A 27,900-nucleotide genomic window follows, 5' to 3' on the forward strand; every position below is an offset into this window, starting at 1 on the left:
CAAAGTGGCACAAGCACCCCAGTGTTTATAGGAGCAATGTCCACAATAGCCAAAATACAGAAAGAGCCCAGATATTCATGAACAGATGAATGGATAAAGAAAATGTTATATATAGATATACGTATATATTTACATATATATAAATTATAATAAATTATATAAATTATATGTATTTATATAAATATATATTCAAAAAGAATGAAATCTTGCCATTGCAATAATGTGGATAGAACTAGAGGGTATTATGCTAAGCAAAAAAAGTCAGAGAAAGAAAAATACTATATGATTTCAGTCATATGTGGAATTTAAGAAATAAAACAGATGAACATTGGGGAAGGGAAGAAAAATAAAATAATATGAAATCAGAGAGGGAGGCAAACCATAAGGGACTCTTAACTATAGGAAACAGAGGGTTGCTGGAGGGGCGGGGGTGGGGGGAAGGAGTAACTGAGTAATGGGCATTAAGAAGGGCACTTGCTGTAATGAGCCCTGGGTGTTATATGCAACTGATCAATCACTAAATTCTACCCCTGAAACTAATAATACACTATATGTCAACTAAACTGAATTTAAATTTAAAAATTTATAATTTTTTAACTTCAAGGTAGGAGTAAAACATTAAACATTTTTAGAAATATATCTGTTGATATAATATATTAATGTTATATATAGTATAAACATAGGATAGCTTCTCTCAAAGTACTTGCATTCTAATGCAGAAACAAGTCTGATGAATACAATTAGTGGAACATTCTTAGAACAAGGAACAAACTACTCCATGGAAAAATCAGATATACCCAACAGGGTGTGGGACTGGGGCACTGGCAAAGGGGTCCACTTCTTTGAAGACCTAAAGGCGCTCTTTGGACTGAAGTTGACTTGTCCCACGGACATTAACTGTAGGTCCAAGGGCAATGTGTAGGTCTAGAAAAATACATCTTCCTGGGGCAGGATACACCCGAAAGTCATAAATGTAGTCTGAGAACAAAGTTGAGGAAAGGGAAGCGAGAGGACAGCTACTTACGGGAAACCTGCAGTTACTTGGGGACCCGTTCTGGGATCCTGGAGAGAGAGAAGGGGATACAAAAAGCATCTAGTTAAATGGAAGAGCTAAGAAAATAAAGTTGCTGGGGTGCCTGGGTAGCTCAGTCGGCTAAACATCCAATTCTTGATTTCGGCTCAGGTCGTGATTTCAGGGTTGTGCCCTGCATCGGGCTCTGTGCTGGGCAGGGAGCCTGCTTAAGATTCTCTCCCTCCCTCTCTCTAGAAAGAAAGGAGCAGGATTCCCACTGGGGGAAAGAATAGACACAAGGTTGCCAAAACACTGGAACAGCAGCCCTTGAAATAAGCCAGGAGACTGTGAGAGAGGGATGCCTTATGGGGCTATGTATGGAAACGTGCTTAGAAACAGCCTGATCCATTTGAGAATGGTTTGGAGACATTAGCTGTGGATTTAGACAGTGACATTTCTCAAACTATTTCCCCTGTGTCACCAATAAAAATGGACACTGAGGGAATCCAGAGACAGACCCTATCTTCATGTTCCTACCCTGCCATGAATGAGCTATATAACCATGGGTAGTTCAAGTCTCCTTTCTGAGCTTTGGCTTGCTCATCTATAAATGGAGAATGTGGAATGAAAGGAATAGCTATTCTATTAGAACAGCACCTAATAAGCACCTGTAAGTGTCAAGCCCTATACAGGATATGGAGACATACATTGAGAGAGAGAGATAAATGCAGGTATAAATGCTGTATGTATATATTCACAATGTGTATTCACATTATTATTCCACATAGAGTTCATATGTGTCTATTTCATGTATATTTACATATGTATTTCACATGTACTTAAATTATATATATACATATGTATACACATGCACATATATATTACATATATTATTTATATATATATATATATCTCCTGTGATAACTTCATGAGGTATGAAAATGTCATTTTTACCAGAAGGGTTAAGAATCTTTCTCTAGGTCACAAACCTTTAAGTGGTATTAGTGAGACCCAAAGTGAAGGCATCCAAAGATCATACCCTTGAACCTTCAAACCACATAAGATTATCATGAGGGCCTGAAAATAAATAAAATAAAAGAACTATGCATACAAAACCCTGATGTACCCTTCTACAATTCTAGAATTCTTGTAGAATTCTAGAATTCTAGAACTCTACAAATTCTAGAATATTATCTTTTTTAAATAATAGAAAAATAAACAGGGCTGTTCTATTGCAATTTTATACGACCGCAGTTTTTCTTCTCCTAGGTTCTTCCATTCTGCATTCTGGCAATATTCATCTAACGTTCAAAGTTAAAAAAGAAAGATCCATCCTCTGCTCAAATGCACTTGTGATTATTTTTCTATTATTCCATACACTGCGCTCTCATAAAGCCATCTCCAATACATCTTCCCTCAGCATCTGTGTCCTGGTTTATCTTCTCCTCACACCCTGTCTGCTCTGAGCCTTATAATGAAACCAAAGGTTAAATGTTTGTAGACTCACTCAACACCCACAACATTAAAACAATTGGATGGGAAATAATCTCATCTCAACATGCTGGGGGAGATGTGCTAGACACCCATTAGAGTTAATGGAAGTTACAGCCAAAATCAAGGTGAAGGCTCTGCTCCCAAGGGCACAATGGCAAAGAGAAGAACAGGGAAAGTTTAAATTGGAAAAACTCCACAGCTACATAAAGACTCGAGGAATCTGAATACTAGACTTCATGAAAATCGCCTATCTCTGCGACCTGGTCTCTACCCTCGGCCTCAGACAAAGGTGGGACTAGCTCTTCCATTTAGTAGCTATGAAACCTTGAAAAAGGTATTAACCCCGACTGGAATTCAGTTTATTCATCATTAGAAAGGGCATAAGAGAGGTATATAATTAACCTGTATGTGATAGATTATATGGGAGGCTAAACAATATTACACATGCAGAATGTAAATAATCTGTAAGTAAGCTACGGCTATCCTTACTATCTTTATTATCATCACCATCACAACAAACAGCACCTTGATGACTTTCACAGAACAGACAATGTATTAGATACTAAACTTTTTCTCCAGTCAAATGGCTTCCAAGAGCATTAGCATCACAAATCACTAGGACCACCACGGCTATACCTAAATCAGACCCACAGGGTCACAGGGTCCTCTTACACCCAGTCTCAGTCCATCCCCACGACGGCTCTGAAACACAGACATTATCCCTATTTCACAGTTGGTAGAAAATGAGGCTCGGAGAGATTGAGCTGTATTAAATAGGACATCGTGTGTCATATCTGATAAACAAGGGTCAAGGTCAAGATTTTTACAAGCCTTTACACAGGAAAATCTATGACCACATACTCGTGCTTTCACGGCTGTTCTCTCTTTTGTCCCTGCACCATCACCACAATTCCCACATTCAGTCATAAGTAGAGCAGATCATAAGAAGGGGGCCATGAATCTACAAATGTGGTTTTTACACCCAGGCTGTCCAGAGGGTATTTGTCCTGTGCGCTTTTACATGGGATATTGAGGGCCCTTGACAAGTACCAGCCAATCAGCATTGGAGACCCCCGAGTGGATCCATGCTTCTTGAGTAGCATCAAAGACATTCCTCTGAACCATGAGCACAACATCAACATATAAGGTCCACATAGGAAAGGAAATAAGGTCCAACTCCTTTTGAAGATACCCCAATCATAATAGGAAAATTACAAAGGGCACCCAGATATATCTAAAAATGGAGAGGTGGCTTTGAAAGTGATAGAGAGGGTGGTATGGGGCAGGCACAGGTACGCTCAGCACTGAAATGCCTACTGACCTTAGACCCTACCTTTTAGTGTGGATCCCTAAAAAGCCTCACCTAATTCTGTTTAAATATTTCCTTGCTAAGCTTCCTTAGGACAAACACCCAAAACCTGAGGGCAAACCCTCCCTCAGTTTATAGAGGACTTGAAATTTTGTCATCTTGGTCCCCTTATGGGTCTCCTACGTGAATTCCTCTTCAGAGGAGAATTCCTCATCTCTGGAGAGGCAGATATAAGACAGAAGCAGAAAGTAAGCCCGGGAGTTTAAAATAAAAAGGAAAACAAAGTCCAAACAACAACAACAAAGCCCAGCAGCCCCAGTCCTCTGGACAAATCCAAGTATGAACAGACATCATGTGGACAGAAGGGTCTGTCCACCTGCAGTCCAGGCCAGCTTCCAATCTCTCTGCTACCTGACTCCCTCTCTCAACCCCAGTGTTCATGGGTGGGTTGCCTTTGGTTTGAAAAGTGTTCCAAAACACAGAACATTTCACTTGAGTCGGACATGGATAAACAGAAACCTCAGTTGTCAATGAAGAGCCCAGGGAACATCTGAAATGAGATCTATGACACTTCGGGTCAGACAGTCTCTTACCGAGTCAGTTTGAGGCTCAGATTTCAACTCCATCTTTTAAGCAAAGTCCCATTCACAGGTTATTTCACTTAATCTTCGTGATAATACTTTGGGGTGCGTATCATCATTCCCAGTGCAGAGATGAGGAGACTGAGGCAGGAGGAATTAAACTGAAATGCTCAAGGCCAGAAAACGTTTAAATAGCAGAGTTGGGATTCAAATCCAGGTCTCCTAATTTCAAATCCAAGGCTCTTTGTATGACAGCACCATATCCTCCACCCTGTACTTTCCCGCCTAGATGCATCCTGTCCCAGTATTAGGACAAGTTGTCATTTTTCTGTGTGTGAGTCTCATGGTTGGCTCCACTCTGCTTTATCTAAGCCACTCTTTCTTCCCTACTTCTACCCCAGAAACAGTCAACCTAAAAATGAAGGAAGCATCCCCTTAAATTCTCCAGTGGAAAGGGGGGGAAAATGGTTTTCCGTTCCTTTCTTGGATTTACAGATAACAGCAGAGACACAACCCAGCCCCGGATTTCTGCTGCTATTGTCCTTTGTATGCTATTGAGGTGTATTCTTCTTCACATACACCTCAATTTGCCCCAGAAAGAAACGGATATCTGATATGACAAGTGTATGGGTTTTTTTTCCTGGAGATCTGACTGTTCATTTTTTCCTTGGAAGGGCCAGAGTGTCTTTCAAAAGTTTCAGCCCTGGGTTTTTGAGAAACTTATCCGTGTGGCATGTCTGTCACTTTTCACAGTCCTCAAGTGAATCTTGGCAATTTTCACATAATGGCATTTGTTGACAGGTTGTTAGGGCTGACAGTGAATATGTTTGAAAAACTGTCAAGCTGGTGAAAAAAAATTAAAGAGAGAGCCTCCTTACATTTGAAACAGCATGTTAAACTGTAAGAACGTCCTCAAAATGCAGAGACCTCCACTTCTCATCAGGTTACATGCTCAAGAGTGACAGTCTGAGAAGGGAGAATCCCTAAAAATTAATGTCATCTTGTCACTTCAAAGGTCATACGGCACATTACCACTAAACTCTATTTATCTGCATAAAATTGAGTTTGCCTTTAATGCTCAATAACAGGTGAATGGAGAGAGGAGGCTCTGCCAATGTAGTCAATGTGATGCAAGGTGTTTAATTGGGCAAGCAGAACTGCCCAAGGAGTTGGCAGGGAGCCCTAAGATGTGGCATTGCAACTTAGTCAGTCACTTGGGCCACCGTTGTGGTTTACCTTTAATCAATAGGTTTTCCAGGAAGGAGTTAGCTGATGAGCAGTGACTGAGACAATGAATGGACAGAGTGGAACTGAACGTCAGTTCCCCACCAGTCTGACAAAAGAAAACCCACCATGTCCCAAAGGGTCACATTTATTGGGCATATCAGAGGTCACAGAGAATGACCAAGGGCCAACTACATGGCATTTTCTTATGGCCACTGAGATGTGGTAATGACCAAATCTGACCTCCAAATGCTCATGGTAGGGAGTGGAGGGGGATTTTTAAGTGCAGTCCTGGCCTAGACGCCATGTAACAACACATCTTCACCCTAGAAAGCTTGCCACCTGGCAGGAACTCAAGATAAGTACCTGAGTCATGAAATCAGAGTATGACAGAATAATGAAACGTCTAGAAATTAAGAGAAGTAATGATATAGATCTCATTGTTGCCTCCTCTTGACTTGTTCAACTTTTGCTTGCTGAGATCTCTTCACAGCTGCTAGATGTATCCCTGAACTTCTGCAGAGACAATTCTGGCATTAGTTTCATCAGTTCTCCGAATATGAAACTCATTGTATTTGTTTGCTTGGTGATCATCAGCTGTTGCCAACAAACAGGTATATCAAAAAATCAGCTATTCCTAAATTACTTTAATAGTTGTATGTCCATAGGAAATGTTAGCTCTCTGAGACTCAGTTTCCTTGTCTGGAGTATGGACCAATGTTACCTGGATGGACTACTGCTATTTGCAATGATATTTGTATAAGTATCACATCAAGTCTGACACATTCTAGGTGCCAAAACATTTTCACATGGAAGACGTGGGTCCCTGGGCAGATGGAGGAGATCGAGGTCATAGAAATTTCTACCAACTTTGCTTTGTGCTTCAGATGGCTTTCTTTGCTTTTTCTCTAAAGCTAACCAATCTCCTTCCTAAAAACAGGATCTATCTCTAGCCATCAGTTTAGTTTCTACCAGGACCTCCAGATAATCTTGTGTCCAAGTGCATAGTAAACAACCCCTTTAATTCTTTAGTTCTCATTGGGAGCATTTCCACCAGGGCCTCCCTCCACTGGCTTTCATCTAAACAATATCCTGGACTTTGCAAGCTCTGCAAGATGTAGAGTTTAATCAACCAAGAGGTCTGAGGGGCTGGCAGGGCATCACGCCTGAGGGGTAGGGCTGCTCTCTCCTCCCCGCTGAGGGGAGAGTTTGTCGTTCCGGAGAGTCAAGTCCGATTTTACAGTGCTGTCTCTGAGATTACTCAGTGGGGTGGGCAGAAAGCTGACAACGGAGAGATCCAAAAGCACTGGGACTCGCCTTCACAGCACAAGGCTCCGGCTGGAGCAGAGGGCACAAAGATGAGAGAAAAAACCAAACACTTCTAGAGACAGCTAATAATAATAAAGAGAAATAAAATTTTTATTAACTGTAAAAAACACGCAGAAAAGTACACAAACCACAAATGTACCTCAAAGAAGTTTTATAAAGCACCTACATACTCTTATAACCAGATTAAGAAATGATTACAACCATGTAGAATGTGACCAGCTGCCTGGTACCTCTTGCTACCCCCCAGTCACAAGCCACTTCCTCCCCACTTCTACCACATAGACTCTGTTTGCTTGCCTTTGGACTTTACACAAATGGAATCATACCATATGTACTCCTTTACAACTGGCTTCTAACACTTAATGTGATTCTTGTGAGATTCAACCAAATTGTTACATACAGCAATAGTTGATTTTTTTTTTTTTTTCACAGATGGACTATCGACAGACATTTGAGTTATTTGGGGGTTTTGACAAATGTGAATAGTGTTTCCGTGACCACTTCGGCACATGTCCTTTGGGCTACATATGTATGCACTTCTATGGGGTGTATACCTAGGATGAAATTACTAATTGCAGGGTCTGCAGATGTTTAGCTTTAATGGAGAGTGCCAAAGAGTTTACCAAGGTGGCTGTGCCAGTTTATACCCCGACCAGCGGCAAATGAGTGCTCAGTCGCTTCACACTCTCCCCCGCATTTGGTGTCATTGGGCAAAACATGTTGGTCATTCCCCTGCTTATGAATAATAGCAACTTCTTACTGAGGTTTTATCATATACCAACTCAGAGTTAAGAAGTTTACATATTTAATGGGTCTAAATCTTTCAGAAGCAATATCCCCATAGCTTCTGATTAGGAAATTGATATTCAAAGAAATAAGGCTATTTGTTTAATGTCACCTAATTCCTGTATGAGAACTAGGTAGGATACAATCCCAGCCCTGTGTGACCTCAAAGTCTCTATTATTTCACATGATGCTATGTTCTTCTCAATCGACTCTTGATTAATTTAAAAGATTTTTTTTTCTTCCTGCAAAGATTTAAAAACTGACAGTCATGATGAAGTATCTTAGTGAGTTCAAGTTGCCATAATGAATTCCCACTAATGGGTTTGCTTAGACAACAGACATTTATTTTTCACAGTTCTGGAGATGTGGAAGTCCCAAGATCAAGAACACCAGCCTAGCTGTTTCCTGGTAAAGCTCCACTTTGTAGTTTGCAGATGCCTGTTGTCTCATCATATCCTCACATGAGAGAGAGAAAGAAAGAGGAAAGAGAGAGAAAGAAGAAAAAGTGTCCCTTTTTATCAGGATACTAATCCCATCATGAGGGTTCTACTTCCGTCTCCAAGTGCCATCATATTAGGGGTTAGGGATTCAATATATGAATTTTGAGGGGACACAAATATTCAGTGAATAGTGTAGTGTAATTGACCAAGCCACAAACTATTACTTATAAGGCAATGTGAAACTAAGCCATTAAAAAGGTGAAAATCACTGGGAAAAAGCATTCCACAATGTATGCAAGGGTGAACATGTTAATGGTTGGAAACTTCACTACTGTGTTTCAATGAAACAAGCTTTCTCTGAACCCTCTGAACTAGCTGGACCTGTGCTTTTGTATTTCTTTAACTGCAAACACAGAGCAGGACATGCTCAAGGACTGCAAGCTGGTTTTCTGGTATGAAGAAGAGATCTGAGTCGAGAAACAAAGGAATGCTGGTCCCACTGAGGTACTACGGGTGATTTAAAAGGGACATTTATTAACCTAGCAAGCCTCTTCTCATACCACCTTACACCAGTTAGAATGGCAAAAATTAATAATGCAGGAAACAACCAATGTTGGAGAGGATCTGAGGAAAGGGGAACCCCCTTACACTGTTGGTGGGAATATAAAGCCACTTTGGAAAACAGTGTGAAGGTTCCTCAAAAAGTTAAAAATAGAGCTACCCTATGATCCAACAATTGCACTACCGGGTATTTACCCCAAAGATACAGATGTAGTGAAAAGAAGGGGCACATGCACCCCAATGTTCATAGTAGCAATGTCCACAATAGCCAAACTGTGGAAGGAGCCAAGATGTCCTTCAACAAATGAATTGATAAAGAAGATGTGGCTCATATATACAATAGAATATTATTTAGCCATCAGAAAGGATGCATGCCCACCATTTGCATCGACATGGATGGAACTGGAGGAGATTATGCTGAATGAAATAAGTCAAGCAGAGAAAGACAATTGTCATATGGTTTCACTCATGTGTAGAACATAAGGAATAGCATGGAGGACATTAGGGGAATGAAGGGAAAACTGAAGGGGGGAGAGAGGGGGAGATGAATCATGAGAGACTATGGACTCTGGGAAACAATCTGAGGGTTTCAGAGAGGACGGGGTGGGGGGATGGTGTAGCATGGTGGTGGGTATTAAAGAAGGCAGGTATTGTAATGAGCACTGGGTGTTCATATGCAAATAAGGAATCATGTGACACTACACCAGAAACTAATGATGTATTGTATGGTAACTAACATAACATAATAATAATTTTAAAAAAAAGAACGTATTTCTCAAGATACAAATTAACCATAAAACCTTAGTACCCTCTCTTCCTAGCATTCCAGACTCCAGCACTGCCTAAAGCTCAAGTCTGAGCTTCTCCCCATTTGTGGACGTAGGGTCTTCACTGAAAACCAAAGAGTACTTATCTGTGGCTTCTTCTCTTTGTCTCAAGGCTATTTAATAAAGTTTTCTTCTGTAGCTCTGCTGTCTACCATACCTCTCTCTTCTCTCTTCATCCCCAACCCACTCTTTTACTCTAAAATCCCATCATGTAAGGGAGTCATAGATCTGTGAAACACGTCTTTAATGTAGCCCACGCTATTCTGAAAGCCCCTGAAAACCAAGTTTCTGTTGAAGATCTTAGATCTGGGTGTGAAGATGAACTAGAATTTAATAAATGATTTATAGCATCACCCTTAGAAGCATACACACACAGACACACAGAAGCGTTCATAGAAGCATCTATGCCTTTGAAAATAGAGTAAATAAAATCAAAGGAATACTGCAAGGACTAATAGAGTGATTTTGTGTATTTTTGTTTTAGGAATCAAAATATAAAATATGAGTCAAAAGAACAAGGTTGGGGGTGCCTGGTGACTCAGTGGGTTAAGCCTCTGCCTTTGGCTCATGTCATGATCTCAGGGTCCTGCGATCCGGCTCTCTGCTCTGAAAGGAGCCAGCTTCACCCTCTATCTCTGCCTGCCTCTCTGTCTACTTGTGATAGCTTTCTCTGTCAAATAAATATATGAAATCTTTAAAAAAAAAGGGGGGGGGCAAGGTTAGTACCTACAGATTCAAAAGTAACAGAAATACAAGGAAATTATTTTCTCTTACCCACAGTTGCTGAGAATCCTTAGTTTCTGAGTTTAGCAACTTTAGATGTCACACAACATACCAAGAGTAAAACAAGACCTACTCAGTCTCCCCCACTGAATTCCAACCAAGGATTTGCATCTAAGATGTGAACCTGGGCAAGTAACTCATAATAACAGCTGCAAACCCTCAGGACTCTTTGAAGAACTAAATTCAGTATTACATACTAAACACTTAGAAGGCCCCTGGGCACTGAGTAAGTCCTCAATAGCTATCAGCCATCAATGATCATTAAGATCATTTTGATGATTATGATGGTGTCTCCATGCCGAGAGAGGAAGTCAACAAAGTGGAGATGACACCAATCCTAAAAGTAGAAAGAAAATGCACTTTTAGAAAAAAAAAATGTTAAATTCTTCCCTTTTCACTCTGGGTTAACTGTCAATTTCCCTATATGCTAAAAACACAAGAACTTGGTGTTAGTTGTTTGGATAGGCACAAGTAAGTAAAGAGGAATTTGAATCGTATGTACAGGGCAAAACTTGAAATGTTAAATCAACTAACAATGAAAGGTTTTGTTCGAAGCAACTGAGAGACAAACTAGGTGAGTCTGTCTGGCACCATCCTTGAAGAGAGGTAAAAGGGTCCCCAGTAGCTGTCGCTCACATGACAGTCTGTCTCAGTCTGCTAAGGCATCATAACTATTTGGCTGCAGCTTTGTAAGGCCACTCCCAGGCTTTTAGGTCATCTTAAAAGAAGAGATAGGAAGCATGTCTGCCACCTTAACACCCCTTTCAATGGGGCTTAGGATTAAGTTATGCCTCTGACAAGAACTTGGTGGGTAGATGGCTTTCCTAACCAGGCAATGTCTGAATCACCCAACCCCTACACTGGATTCCTTGTACCCAAATTTTGTAATCTCCCAGTGGATCACCAAAGAATTCATGCCACTTAGCTCTTGTCTACCACCTTAGTTCAGTTCAAGATATCAGATCTAAGAATTTGACATTCCTTCTAATATTGTAGGCTCTTTTTAAATATGAACGAATAACCTGGGACAAACTTTCAAGGAAAATGTCATTCATAAGTGACATATTCACTTTCTTTCCTCCTCTCCCCCTGGAACTTTCTCTCCTTTGCCTCTAGGTCCCAAGTGCCCATGCACCACCTGTTACCTGCCAATGAACCTCAAATCTGATAGTCCTATTCATCTGATGCTTCTTCCTGTATGAGGACCTATTACAAAAATAGTGATCCTTTAACAAAATACCCAGTGAGCCATTCTTTAGATTCATAAAGCCCTTCTAACACTCAGCTCTTCTGACAAGAGTTCTTTTATGTAAGCAAGCAGTGTCAATGAGATAAATTTACACTAAAGTCCTAGACTATATTACTGATCTGAGAGTATCTGCATTTTAAAAGGATACATGTTAAGGCAACCAAATCTTTCTTCCTGGAAAGAAAGGCAATATGACTATAGCCCTTCCAGGCTCCACAGAGGGATCATATTTATGGTGGAAACACCATTCTAGCATGTCAGATCACACACAGACTCCATCTGTCTTAGAAGTGCAACTAGGGTTTAGGCAGGTCATTGCGGCTGATTTCCTAGTTTCCTGCCACAGCAGAGTGCACGGTCTCCAAAGAGACCTTGTGGAAATGAGGAGAAGGACAGTACTTACAGAACCCCTGCATGGTACCAAGATGTACTATGTTGGTTAGATGCTATAATGTTGGTTAGATGTTTAAGGGTGCAAAGAAGACAGTCTCTGTTCTGGAACTTGTAAGGTTAACCCTGCCATCATGCCCTTACAAGGCTGGGAAGTCCATTTCTAGAATCTCCTTTCCCACACAGATTCAGGTTAGACTCTGCCAATGATGGGAATTTGCATGACATTTAGAAGTTGGCAGAGAAGCAGATGCCATTGTTTTAGGAACACTCTGGCAGCCTGATGTGACAGCTTCATAGACCTCTCTGTGACCTTCTACTGTGCAGGATGGCACTAGATACAGTGGTTCCTCTTCATTCCCAGGGGCTGTGACTTCTCCATTTGCCCCACTGTGTCAAGCCTTGGTTACTAGTGACTGTATTTCTGATCTTCTGGTTTCCAAATCATGAAAACTGGACTTCTCCCACATTCATGGATGCTAGGTTCAAATAGTATACTTTCTTTTCCCATAATACTTGTGGTGGTTCTGTTTTCCTGACTGATCCCAAACTAATACTATAGCTTTTCTTTTTCTTTTTTTTTTTTCCATTTTATGGAAAATGAAACATGGCAGTATTTGCTAACTCCTCCCAGTAAAATAAATTTAATCCTCCTCATTTTCAATCTGGGCTACTCTTATGGGAGCAGGTTCAGCTGTATCCAGCAGAAGCAGCAGTGAGCTCCACAAGACAGACTAGATATGAGTCACATGAACTCAAAGACTAAGTGCCCACCTGAATATGGAGGTTATTACTATGTATGAGTTATTGTATGTAAGCTGAAGAAGTCCATGTAAATTAAGCATACATTTTATTTTTTTTTAAAGATTTTATTTATTTATTTGACAGAGAGAGATCACAAGTAGGCAGAGAGGCAGGCAGAGAGAGAGGAAGGGAAGCAGGCTCCCTGCTGAGCAGAGAGCCCGATGCAGGACTCAATCCTACAATCCTGAGATCATGACCTGAGCCGAAGGCAGTGGCTTAACCCACTGAGCCACCCAGGCGCCCCATTTTATTTTTTTAAAAAAGATTTTATTGCCTTATTTGAGAGAGAGAGAGCACAAGCAGGGGGGCTGGGAGAGGGAGAAGCAGGGTCCCCACTGAGGAGGGAGCCCGACCCAGGGCTGGATCCCAGGACCCCCGGATCATGACCTGAGTGAAAGGCAACACTTAACTGACTGAGCCACCCAGATACACCCAAGCATAAATTTTAGAGAGATATGTTTGTCATTATTATGAATTCCAATACAATGTACATCCATAACATTGACTAATTATTAACATTAAAATAGTAAATTGATATGTTTACTATCAGAAATAGACTAGAACTTGGGGAAGGCTATGTGTTCTCAGAGATATAAGGATTTCACTAAGCTGTGAGGAAGATGTACTAAAGCAGCACTATGTCCTGATTTCATGACCCTAAGTGGGTTTATCATTCTAAGCAAGATGCTCAGAAAGGAAATGTTAAACAGCTTGTGAGCCTGTTGTGAGCTTCTTGATTACTACAAAATCCTAAGTAGAAACCAAAAAATCAGGTGCACCGAGGAAATAATCTCTAAGCCTCTTCTATGGGATCAGAAATTTAAAAAAAGAAAGAAAGAGAGAGAGAGAGAAAGAAAGAAAAAAAGAAAAAGAAAAGAAAAGAGAAGATAGACATACAGACATTAAGGATATGGCCAGAATTTCTGAGTGATGATTATTCCTACAGCCCTAAAGTTAGAAAATGAAAGTATATTTGGAGACAGGAAATGGGAGAGGCAATTAATCTCTCACAGAATCTAGAAGGTTTATACAAGTCAGTAGGCCCTACTGACTTTGTATTCCATGCAGATAGTAATCTCTATAGGAAAAAACTCAAAAAATAGGAGTACTGCTGTTTATAGTTGATTCCATGACTTCAAAAGAAAATCAAATCCAGATCAGTTAAGATGAGGCAAGAGATACAGGAGAATGCTAGGGGGAGAAAAAGACTTAAAAAAAAAAAAATTGCATATCCTTTAAATCTGTAATTTCACACGTGATAATATATCTTAAGCAAACAAGAAGGACAAAATATACATGTACACATACCAAGATACCTAGTGCAACATTATTTACTAATTAATAAGTTTTAAGGAGTTGAATGATGAAGAGGTTTGGAGTTTAGGGGTTCCTGGATGGCTCAGTCACTTAACTGTCTGACGCTTGATTTCAGCTCAGGTCATGACTGGCTCAGGTGGTAGGATGGAGCCCAAGGCCAGGTTCAGTGCTCCACAGAGAATCTCCTTGAGAATCTCTCTCTCCCTCTCCTTTCCCTTCCCCCTGACCACTGTGCATGAGCTCCTGTACTCTCTCCCTTAAAATAAATAAATCTTTTTTTAAAAAAGAGATTATGACCTTATAAAACACTGATAGAAGACAACGCAAAACAATTAAATTAGAAATTAAACAAGAGGGACGCCTGGGTGGCTCAGTTGGTTGGACGACTGCCTTCGGCTCAGGTCATGATCCTGGATTCCTGGGATCGAGTCCCGCATCGGGCTCCCAGCTCCATGGGGAGTCTGCTTCTCTCTCTGACCTTCTCCTCGCTCATGCTCTCTCTCACTGTCTCTCTCTCAAATAAATAAATAAAATATTAAAAAAAAAAAAAAGAAATTAAACAAGAAAAAATGTTTATAAAATACACAATTTTTTTTTAAATACACAACATGCTTCTAAATAATCCATACTTCAAAGAAAAAAAAAAACTATTAGGGAAACGAGGAAATATTTCTACCTGAATATTAATGAAAAACACAATGTATCAAAATGTGCATGTTGCACCTAAAGCAGTGTTTAGAGGGAAATTTGTAGCTTTAAAAGCTTGTATTAAAATATAAAATGATCTAAGATCAATGATACATTGCTAGTAAGACATTAGAAAATGAGAGCAAATTTAAATCAGGTAAATAAAAGGAGGAAAAGATAAAGACAGGAAATCAGTGAAATAAAAATCAATAATGAAAAATCAACAAAGCCAAAAGTTGAGTCTTCTAAAAAGATCAATAAAATTGAGCATTACTAACAAATGTGATCAAGAAAAAAAAGAAAGAAAACTATAAATTACCAATGTCGATAATGAGAGATGATAGAACTACAGACATTACAATGGCAGTAAGGGACTCTTACGAACAAATATATGGAATTTATTCAACAACACAAATGAAGTAGAAAAATTCCTTGAAAGACACAAATTACCAGAATTTAAGAAAGTAATAGAAACCTGAATCGCACTATTTCTATTGAAAAAAATGAATTCATAATTAAAAACATTACCACAAAGAAAATTCCAGGCCTTTTTGAATTCAATAATTAGTCTTACACAAATTCTTTCAGGAAATACAGGTGGGGGGGATACTTCCCATCTCATTTTATGAGGCTAATATAACCCTGATACAAAAAACACAAAAAGACAAAAAGGAAAGAAAATAAATTCAGTCCAAGTACCTTACTGAACAAGATAGAAAAACTCTAGTCAAAATATTTACAAAACATGGGTGTCTGGATGGCAGTTCAGCATAACTTCAGCTCAGATCATGATTCCAGCATCCTGGGATCAAGCCCTGCATCAGGCTCCCTACTTGGCGGGAAGCCTGTTTCTCCCTCTCCCACTCCCCCTGTTTGTGTTCCCTCTCTAGCTGTGTATCTCTGTCAAATACATAAAATCTTTTTTAAAAATTTACAAAGCAAATCCAGTAACTTATTAAAAGGTAATACATTATGATCAAATAGTCTCTATCATAAATATGTTAAAAGTGTCTTAATATTAGAAAGTAAATGAATATAACTGACCACACCCACCGTAAAAAGGAAAATTTGCTATAGTTAGTGATCACAATGGATTCAAAAAAGAATGTGACAAAGTTCAACGCCCATTCATACTTTAAAAAAAAAAAAAAACCCTCAGTACTAGGAACAAAGAAAAATCTCTCAATTGGATAAAAAATATCTATTATAAAAATAAAACTTACAAATAACATATAACATTAAAATAACATTATATGTAATAGTGAAAAGTGGCATTTTCCCCTAAGATGAGGAGTAGGGAAGGATTTTGGCGCTCAATACTTCTATTCAACAAGAAGTCCTAGCCAGAGCAATAATGCAGGAATAATAAAAGGTATACAAATTTGAAAGAAAAAAAGTTAAAATGTCTTTATTTTCAGATTACAATAATTGTGTAATAGAAAATCTTAAGTAATCTAGTTATTAGGTTTTAGAACTACTAAGGGAATATACAAAAATCCATTCTAATGTACTAGCAATAAACAATTACAAAATGAAATTCTAAAATTATACCAATTTACAACAGCAACAAAAATACTTACATGTAAATTTACAACATAGATGAAGTACACAATATGCAAAACTCATGAGGACTCTCATCCTTGAGAACTACAACACTGCTGAGAGAAACTAAGGAGACTCCCCAATAAATGGAGATAGATCACATTCATGGATTTGAGGATTCAGTACTTAGAGATACCAATTCTCTTCCAAACTGAACTCCATAGCTAACATAGCACCAATCAAAATCCCAGAAGGCGTTATTTTTAACAACTTAAAATCTAATTCTGAAGTTTATATAGCAATGCAAAGGACATAGATCTGTGCAGTATTGGTACTGAATGCACAGACAGATCAACGGAAGAGAACAAAGTCCAGAAATAGATAGATATGGTAGTAGGATTTTTTTTTTAAATAAACTTACCATAGCAATTCAGTAGAGAAAGGAGGCTTTTCAACAAATGGAGCTAAAACAACCTAGTATCCACATGGTAAAAAATGAACCACAGCTTTTACTTTACTCCAAATACGAAAACCAATTTAAGACAACTCACAGACCTAACTGTGAAAACCAAACTACAAAAACTACTAGGAAACGACACAGACAAATATCTTCATGGCCTTGAAGTATATCGAATGATGAAAGTTATAATTATAAAAGAATAAGTTAGACTTACGCAAAAAGAAAGGCCACTGAAAAATATGTGCAACATTTTATTTATCAGATGCACCTCAATGAAGTGTTTACCAAAAAAGGGAGGAAATGTATAGATAAACCTCAAACTGAAAGAAAACATTTATAAAATATTTATCTGACAGTGGACTTAGATCCAGAATATATAAAAAAACTCTTACAAATAAATAAAATACAATGAACAGCTCAGTTTTGTATAACAGAAGGCTGGCAAAGGATTTGAGTAGATACTTTATGAAGGAAGACATTTGTATGCTCAATAAGCACATAGGGAAAGTATCCAGCATCAATAGCCACTAGGGAAATAACAAATTAAAACAAAAACTAAACACAAATTAAAACAAACCCAACTACTAGAATGGCTCAGATTTAAAAGCTTGACAGCTGCAGGTTTTGGCAAGCATGAAGCAACCATAACTCGCACATACTGTCGGTGAGTACATAAAATGGCACCACCACTTTGGTTAACAGTTTGGCAGTTTCTTATGTTAAACATATGCCTACCTTATGACCAAGAAATCCCAATCCTAGCTATTTACTCAAGAGAAATGAAAACAAACATCTGCACAAAGACCTGCAAAACAACACTCATAGCAGCTTTATCCATAATCGGCCATAACTGGAAAAAATGTGAATATCCATTAGCAGGTGAATTAATAAATAAAATCGTGACATATCCATGCAATAAATGCTCTCGGCAATAAAGAGAAATGAATTATTGACACACATGCCACCATGGAAGAACCTGAAAAGCAACATGCTGAATAATAGAAAGCCATAAATTTAAGAGTATATACCATAAAACTGCATTAATAGGAAGTCCTAGAACAAGAGAAAAAGTAATCAATGATGAAGAAGTCAAGACAGTGGGTGCCTGTAGGTGACAGGGATTAGCTAGAAAGGGCATGCTTTCACGCCTTCACTTTCTGCAGTGCTGTTAATATTTTTACATCTCGATTGGGATGACAATTAGACAGGTGTACGCATTTGTCAAAACCCATTGAAGATAACTCACTTAAGATATATGTTGATGTATATGTTACCTCCAAAATTTCTGAAAAAGGTCTGGCAGTGAGTGCCCCAACATCAAAGATTTCACAGGAATGTACAGAGATTGTGTGCAATTGATCTAACAGCCTTTAGCTGCAGAGTGGAAGGAGTTTGAGCCTCAATTCCCGCACTTGGAAAATAGTAATTCATATCTTAAAAGATTAAATGTTATAATTCATATAAAGTGTATAGTATAATGGCTAACACGAAGTATGCATTCAATAAACATTTATTTCTTTCTCTTCCCTCGTGTGGCTTTATCTTTAAGCCCACCTTATAAATGTGGGTTGTAGATTGTATCTGTCTTTAGAACAAAATTATTCTTGTTGTCACTGGACTAAAGGAATAAAACAATTGCCAGCATACTTGATGTAAAAACAATATAGCTCTTGTATTTGAACATTTTCCCATCAGTAGGACTCAAACAAAATATACATTAAAATAAAGATCATAACCAGCTACAATCGTAAATGAGCTAACAATTTTTGTTAAAAAAAAATGTGTCCCCCTTAATTCATTCATTCAGGAAAATAAGCTGTACAAAAGTCAAAGGAAAGAAGGAAAGAAGCCTTTTCATTCAGTAAAGAAGCCACACAAAAGCCAAAGGAGTCAAAGCACTGGGAAACAGAAATTTCTTCATACCCCAGGAACAAAAATTAATTTTAGCATCAGCGAGCTCCTCGGACCACAGATCTCCTTAGCTGCTCTACTGTGGTGGTCAAACCCCCACTGAGAAGATACTGTTACAGGGCACAGTGGAGTACTGAAAAGATCACAGGTTCTGAAGTCACACAAACGATGAGTTCAGTGTCATTTACAGACTGTAGACCATGTACAAGCTATGCAACAATTGTGTTTGTTTTCTCATCCATGTACTATTCCCTCAAACAATTAATCCCAATAATGTATGCTGACTAAATGAAAAAAATAAACAGATGGAGATATAAAGTAGGCTCTTCATGGCAGTAGCAGGGTTACATGAAATAATGCGTGTTTAAACACCCTAAAAGTCCTCCGCCTTGGGAGTGTCACACACCACTCTTTCTTACTTATTTCCCTGTCCAAATGGGTACGTCAGTGGGAATGCTTCAGAGATCTACTAACATGCTGATACAAATCCCTGGCTCATGACACCGTGTTTAAGCTGCTTGGGAAGTAACCGACACATACACAAACACATCTGGAATTATCTCAGAAAACCAAACTACATCCTAAAGAGAGCTGGAGGACAAAAGCAACTTGGGATTCACCAGTCAGTCTGCCTCCCTCTCAGTAAGCTGCTGCTTTCTGTTACAGGAAGTGTGTCTCACCAATGACAAGTGTTGGCTCCCCAAAATGTGCCCGATGCCTGGTTAGCATGACTCACATGGAGCACGCGGCAGAATAATCACTGACGAGCGCTCCAAGATTTGCTCATAAAATCAGTAATTTTTTTGTCATTCATTGCCATTAACAAGTAACTTGTGACCTAATAAATGTCACTATCCATTTTCTTTAATTAAAATAATAAATATTATGCAGTGACACAGATTGGCATTTATGCCTTCATTTCTGTGACGTGGGATTTATAACCAAGGCTTTTTTTGAGGGATTCCACAAATAAAGGTTATTAAGCTGCCACAAGATGAACACAAGCTCAGGTTAATGAACTTGGACAAGGAAGGGCAGTGATGGATGAAGCCCTCATGCACAAAGAGAAGGGAATTCCCACCCAAAGTAAGAAGCATTATTGGGCTGACAAAAATGTATGTTCCATCCTTCCCAGAAGAATCTCTTCTTGCCTCTGGCATTCTGCTCTTGCTCAGAGTTGACACATGAATCCAATGCTCCTAGCCTGAGATCCAGCCTGGCCCAGCTCCATCTCCAACTGGTCTGATCCTGGAAATCCAGCTCAGGGAAATGGACCCAAACTACCCTTATGGGCAAATATTCCAAATGTTAACCGTTCAAAGCCTCCACAAAGCACTAAATGAAATGGAATTGCACCTCTGCATCTGAGATTTACCTCTGTGGATTTAAACCCACCTCAGGATGGTAGACACCTCAACTCATGTTCCACCACAGCAGTGCAGAGCCGTGAGAGGAGCCAGGCCAGCTGAGTGCTCCCCTCAGTTAGAGCACCAGGCTCCCCGTCCGCCTTAGCCTCTAGGTCCCAGCTGTCATTCGAGGTTGTGGCCAAAGAGCTTTTGTCTAGTTGAGACTAAGTTAGAAATCAGATTTCTCAACAGCTGGGTATTTCAAAGAAAGGCAAAGAAACACAGCGATCTCACCTGGAGGAGTGAGACTTTGGAAGTGGTCCTAGTTGAGTTCAAGTTTTGGCTCTATCACACATGGGAGAAAATTGACACATAGCAACTCAACAAAAATTAGTTCCCAACACAGGGAGAAAGCTTTGCCTTCCCATCCCTTCAGTGCCTCAGGTGAGCTAAAATAGTGTATATAATAGTGTATTTAATTTGTACATGTGTCAATTACATATTGTTAGACAGATATAATATATAATCATATATTTTTAAAAGCATACACACATAAGTTCTTGATTTCACCTATGCATACATTACAGTTTATGTATTCTTAATGTAGTTTTTCACTTACGGTACAAACAAGATGGATTTACAAGCCCAAATTGATGCCTACTTAAGCATCAGCAAGGAGGAGTTCCCAAAGTAGAAAACCTTCCCCCACTAAAGGGCTAGCTAGTATAACCAGGATATAGCAATGCTCTGGGACACATAGACAAGAATCCTTCCCTTCTGAATAATGCTTGGGCCATCCTTGCCCTCCGAGACTCTGCTTCTCTGTCTTCCTGCTTCCATAGTCTAAGAGGTGACTACCCTCCAGCTCTAGAGACTCATCTCTTCTTTGGATATTGAATATTTTAAACCAGATTTCAGATCAGATCTGTATTAGATAATAATACAAACCTCACAGGTTCCTCTTGGGGATTTACAAAATGATGAGCAGATAACAGATGATGAATGGATGGATGGGGGGTGGGGAGGTGGATGGACGAACAGACGGATGGATGGAAGGATGAGCAAGAGGCTCCCCAAAGTGCCTGTCACATAACAGGCACTTGGTAATTTTAGCTTTTATTTTTATTATGATTAAGGCAACAACAAATTTACACTTTTCTGTTCCGGTCCATGACATATTGATTTCATGGTTAACTCTCCAGAGTAATCTACCCTTATATCTCAATGCTCCTGGCAGTGTCTGGGACTTATCACATGCAGGGGTAGCATCAGGGAGATGTAGATTGTAAGGTAGACCTCTTAGGTCACTAAAAACACTGAAATTTCATGACTTATGACAGAAAGCTGACCCTCGTGAGGCAGCTGTTACTGTTCTAAAGAACTTCCAAAGCCCCAATTTTTTCTTCCAATGATTTTGAGCCCATATACCAAGATAATGCCAATCCCATTTTCTACTGACAACCTTTTGGACACTTGAAGCACTTGCCACAGCACTGAAGGCTGAGTCTAGTACATGGAAGGTTTATTCATCCCTGAGATGAAGGGGCACTAGCCTGTTAAACACTTCCTCTTGTTTTAGTGTCGAACTTCCAGCCAACACGTTTCTATCACAGATGTAAGCCACGTTGAAACCAACATCCCTCTCCTAAGATTCTCCTAAATTTCTGCTTTCTGGCTCTGAATCATTCCTTTCCTTTATCTTTTTTTTTTATTATTTAATTTTAATTTTTTTTTCAGTGTTCCAAAATTCATTCCTTTCTTAGGTATCTCCAGTTTTGCTTCCTTGCTGTTACCTAAATTAGCACTTGGGTTTCCTTTTCTTGTCAGTGTTTATAAGTAAAGAACATAGCCAGTGTCGCTGCGTCCATGAAAATAAAGCGTAAGCAGGCAGGTGAAAGGGCAATGCTCCCTCTCTGGTCTCAGCTCTGAACAAGGGCTTCAAATTCATCCTTAGGCAAAACTGAAAGTTACTGCAAATCACGAAAGCCAAGGATTGATGTCATGGCCAAAACTATGGATATGAAATACATGAAAGGCTAAGGAACTTGTGTTTGGAGCTAATAGTGGTATAATTCAGAGAGATGTAAACCAGAAACATTATATTTTTTTTTCTCCAGTCACTGCCCTGCACTACAGTTTATTTTCTAACTGTATTCTTTTAGTAAACTTTGGACTAGATTCCAAAATCTCATGGTAATTTTCGGTACTCTAAGTCCAGGCAACCTTGTGACTCCAAACTCACATCTACTTTGAAATGCCCTCCAATTTGTTATCACCAGAATGGTCTTGTAACTCTTAGGGAACTAGGAGGGGAAGTGTTTTCATTTTTACTCCTCCCCTCCTAGCACTTTGAAGGGAGGGAAATCCAAATGCTAGTTTAAAGGTATCTCCTCCCTGGAATCGAGAACTTGGAGGAAAATGGTCACCTGCCTGGTGGCTATGAAGTTACTGTCACTCTGTCATTGTCTGAGGATTCTGTTGGCTACCAACGGTCTTTACAATATGGTGATCTCCTTCCAGAGGAGTCCTGGTCTTCTGGGATGGTAGACAACTTCACCCTGACCCTGTCAATCACCAAGGACCCTAAAGATGGGAAGTTTTGTTCCCATTCAACCACACCCATGATCACGTCCCTACTCAACCCATCTAAGAAGAACAGCACCACAAGCCTGCTTCTCTAAATCCATCCTCATTCACATGGAGTCAAAGAACTGCTGAGTCTCCTTCTGTGCTCTCTGAGGGTCACAAGGGCCTGGAAAGGGGTAGTTTTCTCATCTCTTTTCCCAGGCATGTCCTGACTTCAGAAATCTCTAGGGAAGAAGCATCAGTCCCTTAGTCCCTGTGTTCAGACACACTCCCAAATTCCAGGGACCATATGTCAATAACCCCAAGAGTGCCCTCACCATGCTCCACTCTGACAAAATGGTACCACCGGGCTGGGCCTGAAGGTTCCCAATACAGTCATCATTCAATGGCTATGACATGCCAATTTCCACTTCTTTAAAGCATCCCCAGTCTACAGAAGTGATGTCCCTGAAGACATTCCCTTACTTGGCTTTGTGGGGAGCAGAAGGAAAAAAATAAAAAATTCTTCAACTTTAAGCCAACAACTCATGACTCCGGTACTCCCCCGCACTGACCTCCATCCCCAGACTTCTGCTACTTTAGACTAGTGGAAGAGACAGTTCTACAAACTCTCGGAAAGCAGGGGTGGAGTCAGGGTCCAAAAGTGAGTGTCTAGCCCCAAATCCTGACAGCTCTCTGGAATGGACAGTTTCCTTAGCATCCGTGTTTCTAGCTCCAAGGCAAAAGGGAAACCCTCCCTTACCACATCTTGCAAGAGGAGTGTGTCCAGCCCTTCTCACAGTTAACATGCATACAAATTACCTGGGGACCATGTCACAGTGCAGCCGCTCATTCAGCAGGTGCAGGGTAGATCCTGAAGTTCTGCACATCTCACCAGCTGCTTGGCACTTATGCTGCTGCCCTGAGTCTACAAGTCACGCTTCAGCACATGGGTTTCATTTTCTTTGCTGTTTTTAAGGCCTGGCAAATCCCTTTATTCTCAAAGTCTCAAACTCTCTGGTACCTAATGTTGACCAAGTGTTTCATGTAGGGCAAAGACTGTGCTAAGTCCATCACATGCATTATACCTGAATTCTCTCAAAAACTTCCTGAAACACCTAGAAATCTTCATATCAATTTTAAAGATGGGGAACCTGGTCCTTAGAGGGGCTGGGCCGCTAGACTTGTGCTTTAAGGCTAGCAGCTGGCGTAGCTGTATGCTCCTGAACACCGGTCAGAAGAAGGCAGGCTAAAAAGAAAGAAAGAGAATATAGCAAAGACATTGCAATGAGCAACTGGAGGGTACAAGGAAACTTCATTAAGTGATGTTTACATCGGAAGAGGATGTCCCTGAGCTGATCATCCCTCATAGGAAAATTGCAATATTGAGCTCCTGAAATAGCCTGAGACATGTTTAAGCATGGATTTACATCATGAACTCCATCACTTTCCTCTTCCCTCATTTACGGCTGCCAAGTTCAAGCAACCTCTTCTATGTCGAGGGGGACCCCATGAATAATAGATAGGTCATTTTTAACTGTCAACAACATACCTTGTAAATGGTGTATGCAGGCTTTTAAATAACCCAGCAAACCATTCTTCTGGCATCATTTTTATACCACACTTTGCAACAAAACTAAAAATTATCTGAAAAGAAAGCACGTGGTTTAAACTACAGAATCACACTCACCCACACGTTCTTGTCTGCATTGAATATTTCATTGGGTTTTGCTTCCCCCCCCTCTACCCTGATAACAACCGTCTGCTATAGAGACAACACAATTAAACTATTTCAGCATTTTCCCTCAGTTAAATAGGCTCATCTTTCCGTGTGACAGTTAGTTTATGGAGTCAGAAAGGGACCGCTGCCATTCATTCCTACTTGTAAGTGACATCGGGATGATTAAGAAAAACAAACTGTTTCCTTCCAACAAGACCCTGGCTGGTTGTGGGTTTTCACTGCTCCTGGTTTGGACAAGGTGACATGAATTTCCCATTCTCTTGTGATGAAAGGGCATTTATCCTGAGACAAAATCTTGTCACAAGTGCTCATGCCTCCACACGAAGTAAATCTTTAAGCCTATTTGTCAGGTGATACAAGAGTGTCAAATCACTGAAAAACCAACTCTGTGGCTACCCCACAATCCATCAAAAAAATCCATCAACTCCTCAAATGCCAGGCACACCAAAACTGAAATATAATTCCTAACATAAGGAAATGAAATATTCTTGATTACCTTCTCTTGAAATGCTTTTATTTTGGAAAATTTCGGACATATGCAAAAGTACACAGAATACTGTAATGACTTCCAATCCTATCCCCTTTGATAATTGATCAACTCAGAGAAATAATGTTTATACTAGGCTTACTTCCTCCCCACCTGTGGATCTTTGTGAAATAAATGTTGGACAGTCTATCATTCTAAGCTTTAATGTAAATTATCTTTAAATATGATTCTAATACGGTCTCTCATCTCCATCCCAACTACCCTGTTTTTATTCACACTTTCCTGTTTTAAGCCACCAAGTTTGTGGCATACTATCACAGCAGCCATGGGAAATAAATACACCTACCCTGGACAATTACCACCTCCATGTCTTCTACAAATCAGGACTCTGCACCCCGCTGACTGCTCTGAAGATGAAGACCATAAATCTGCCTATGGAGCCTCTTCATCTGACCCCTTCAACAGCTCCCACTGTTGTCAGGATATCACTTGGACCTCCTCGGTGGTCTGCTCCGGGCCTGCCTTTCTAGCCACATTTCACGCCTCTTCCCACCCCTCAGATTTGAAGTCTTCATACTCCAACTGAGTCAACCAGTTTTCTGCCCTCACTCACGCCTGCCTCTGTCCCTCTGCTATTTCTTTTGCCTGGAGCAGCACTGTGCAACAGAAATATAACTAAAACAAGGCACGAATTAGGAGAGTCACACGTGTGATTTTAAATTTTGTGGGGCCCCGAGTCATGATCCCAGGGTCATGAGATTGAGCCCTAAGTCAGGCTCTACACTGAGTGTGGAGCCTGCTTAATATTCTCTCTCTCTTTGCCTCTCTCTCTCCTTTTCCCTCTCTCTCTCCTCTCCCTCTCTCTTTCTCTCCTCCTTCTCTAAAATAAAATAAAATAAAATAAAATAAAAATGTACAATTTTTTAAATGAACAAAGAAAATCCACTTTAATAATATATTTCAGTTAACCCCAAATATCCAAAATGTTATCATTTCCACATACAATCAATATAAAAATGTTATTAAGGAGATACTTAAAGAGTTTTTTATGGGGAGAGGTACTAAGTCTTCAAAATCTAGTATATCTTATACTTACAGCACATCTCAATTCAGGTGACTAGTGTTACTATATTTGACCGTGCAGAATGCCCCTAATCCTTCTTTTTTCCAACTTTGTGAAATACTATCCGTCCTTAAAAATCCAGCTGAAATATTATCTTCCATGGGAAACCTTCCCTGACTATGTCCTATTTCCTACCAATTAAATCAATTAGTCCTTCCTCAACCCTGGACCTTGGATATATTACTATTTATGTGCTTTGTTTATTTAAAACAAATACACTTTGTTGTATTTAATTGTGGCATGTGTGTCTCTTCTAGACTAAGAGCTCCTCACAAACAAAAACTTGCTCGCCAGAGTCCCAAGTCACCCAATCTTTGCTCTTTCCCCTCATATCAGCCTTCTAAAGTCTGATTGGTGGGACTTTGATTATAATACAGAAAGCCTACTGGTTTCACCAGGGAAAAAGAAAAAAATGCTCTGGTCCAGCAAGAGGGAATGGTGGGCCCTCAAAAGTAGGAAGGGGAAGTACTAAGAATGGAGGATGCATGAAGAGAGCCAATCTGACAGCACTCAGAAGAGTACATAACACCAAGAAACAATATGGGTGAATACACCAAGACATATTTCTGACTCTGCTGAAAGAGAACGGGTGGAAACACGAGATGGGCACCAGAGGTTGTCAGCTGGATAAGCTAAAGGAACATCAGTGGAAGGAGAGATGCATAGAGCCAGCTTTCTATTCCTTTATTTTGGGCCCGGCCAGTGTGGATGGGCTCTGTTCCCATGTGTTGAGGAGCTGATGACCAGACCATAAAATGTCGTCAACTTCAACGCTAATATTGTCCAATCCTTTAACACATCAGTAGGACCCTGTTACAAATGGGGAACCTGGTCATGGCATTCGACCTCCCTAAAATAGGCACAATTATTGATAATCTCTGTTGTGCAGATGAGAAAACCGAGGTACAAAAACATCAAGTTTCCTATAAAGGCCACATCTCTCAGAAGCATTAAGACAAAGGCTCATAGCCAGACAGTCTGGCTCCAAAACCCACTTGCTCCACCCTCTCTACATAGAAAATGGAGCTGAGCATTTCTAAGACAGAGAACTTGCTTCTCAGTGCCACCCTTACTAGTTGCCAGCCTTAGGCATCACATAAACTCTCCAACCCTCAGACTTTCTTATGCCTAACCTGGGATACGAGGAGTGCCCACCCCAGAGGTCACTGTGAGGAAAAACAGACTCATGGCACACATAGCAGGCACTCAAAATTGTACTTATTTGTATGGATCAAGAATCTGTCTCTGGAGAAACCAATTTAAATCCGCTAAAAGGAAAACAGGAATTCATTGGTTTGTGTAATGGAAAGTCTAGGGTAGAAGGCCCATCACAGACAGCTGAATTAGAAGCTCAAATAATTTCATTAGAACTGGGATGTCTCTTTCTCTCTATTTCTCAGCTCTTCTATTCTCTGAGGTACCTTGTTTCACATCGTGATTCCCAGAAATTCCAAGCTTACGGCTATAGCTTGGAAACAGCAGGGAGAAAGAACATCTCTTTCTTAACAACTATGGCAAAAGGCACAGAACCAAGTCTCATTGGCTTGTCTTGGGTCACCAACACTTCCCTGAGCCAATCCCTGTGATGAAGGGAATGGATGTGTTGATTGGCTAACCCCTGGAACCAGTAGGCCAGGGTTGGCTCCAACCAAATGAGAATAGGTAAGCATGGGGTGTCTTGCTAAAGGAGAAATGAGGTGCTGTGACCAAGAGAAGGAAGAATGGATTCTGGGCAGGCAAAACAACAGATGTCCATGCACCATGCATATTTTCAGTGTTCTCATGTTCTAAACAGACAGGTTTCCCTGGCCTATTGCCCAGCAAAGATGGGTTCCTCCAGCCTGCGTCCATATCCAGGCTGTTTTACAGACTTCGTCAAGCCCTAAGAGTGCATGGGTCCCATGCTTCCTCTCAGCTACTGCAAAGCTCAAA

General features: G+C 40.1%; 1 long non-coding RNA gene across 1 annotated transcript in view; it reads right to left on the bottom strand.

Moving 5' to 3' along the window:
- Positions 1-27,900, bottom strand: part of LOC101678152 — a 365,866-nt gene that overhangs the window by 267,485 nt on the left and 70,481 nt on the right. The window lies entirely within an intron of this gene.

This window comes from Mustela putorius, unplaced genomic scaffold (genome assembly GCF_011764305.1).
Source record: "Mustela putorius furo isolate JIRA1106 unplaced genomic scaffold, ASM1176430v1.1 tig00000174_pilon_pilon_pilon, whole genome shotgun sequence".
NCBI classification, from domain to species: domain Eukaryota; kingdom Metazoa; phylum Chordata; class Mammalia; order Carnivora; family Mustelidae; genus Mustela; species Mustela putorius.